At 38.7% G+C, this 1,147-nt stretch overlaps 1 non-coding gene across 1 annotated transcript; it reads right to left on the bottom strand.

Moving 5' to 3' along the window:
* Positions 1-734: 734 nt before the first annotated feature.
* On the bottom strand, positions 735-842 carry LOC112768500 (small nucleolar RNA R71). Its single transcript, XR_003185919.1, has one exon. It is a non-coding gene; the product is annotated as a small nucleolar RNA R71 (small nucleolar RNA).
* Positions 843-1,147: the final 305 nt, after the last annotated feature.

Below are 1,147 nucleotides of genomic sequence, written 5' to 3'. Positions count from 1 at the left end.
GAAAATCACTAACTCTTTTTCAAAAATAATTTTCGAAAATTCTCCTTCTCTTCATCTCACATCTCTGCTCTCCTCACCCTTGTGTTTCTTTCTTTACATTACATTCTTTTCTTCTTCTTTTCTTCTAATCACATAGGGACCTCTATACTGTGGTAAAAAGGATTCCTATTATTATTATTTTTCTGTTCCCTCTTTTTCATATGAGTAGGAGCAAGGACAAGAACATTCTTGTTGAAGCAGATCCAGAACCTGAAAGGACTCTGAAGAGGAAACTAAGAGAAGCTAAATTACAACAGTCCAGCAAGCACATTTCAGAAATTTTCGAACAGGAAGAGGAGATGGTAGCCGAAAATAATAATAATGCAAGGAGGATGCTTGGTGACTTTACTGCACCTAATTCCAATTTACATGGAAGAAGCATCTCCATTCCTGCCATTGGAGCAAACAATTTTGAGCTGAAACGTCAATTAGTTTCTCTGATGCAGCAGAACTACAAGTTTCATGGACTTCCATCTGAAGATCCTTTTCAGTTCTTAACTGAATTCTTGCAGATATGTGATACTGTTAAGACTAATGGAGTAGATCCTGAAGTCTACAGGCTCATGCTTTTCCCTTTTGCTGTAAGAGACAGAGCTAGAGTATGGTTGGACTCTCAACCTAAGGATAGCCTGAACTCTTGGGATAAGCTGGTCAAGGCTTTCTTAGCCAAGTTCTTTCCTCCTCAAAATTTGAGTAAGCTTAGAGTGGATGTTCAGACCTTCAAACAGAAAGAAGGTGAATCCCTCTATGAAGCTTGGGAGAGATACAAAGGACTGACCAAAAAGTGTCCTTCTGACATGCTTTCAGAATGGACCATCCTGGATATATTCTATGATGGTCTATCTGAATTGGCTAAAATGTCATTGGATACTTCTGCAGGTGGATCCATTCACCTAAAGAAAATGCCTGCAAAAGCTCAAGAACTCATTGATATGGTTGCTAATAACCAGTTCATGTACACTTCTGAGAGGAATCCTGTGAGTAATGGGACGCCTATGAAGAAGGGAGTTCTTGAAATTGATACTCTGAATGCCATATTGGCTCAAAATAAAATATTGACTCAACAAGTCAATATGATTTCTCAGAGTCTGAATGGAATGCAAGCTGC

The sequence above is a fragment of the Arachis hypogaea genome, chromosome 17 (assembly GCF_003086295.3).
Source record: "Arachis hypogaea cultivar Tifrunner chromosome 17, arahy.Tifrunner.gnm2.J5K5, whole genome shotgun sequence".
Lineage (NCBI taxonomy): Eukaryota > Viridiplantae > Streptophyta > Magnoliopsida > Fabales > Fabaceae > Arachis > Arachis hypogaea.
Note: the sequence above shows the minus strand (reverse complement) of the source record. Positions and strands in the feature narration are given on the sequence as shown.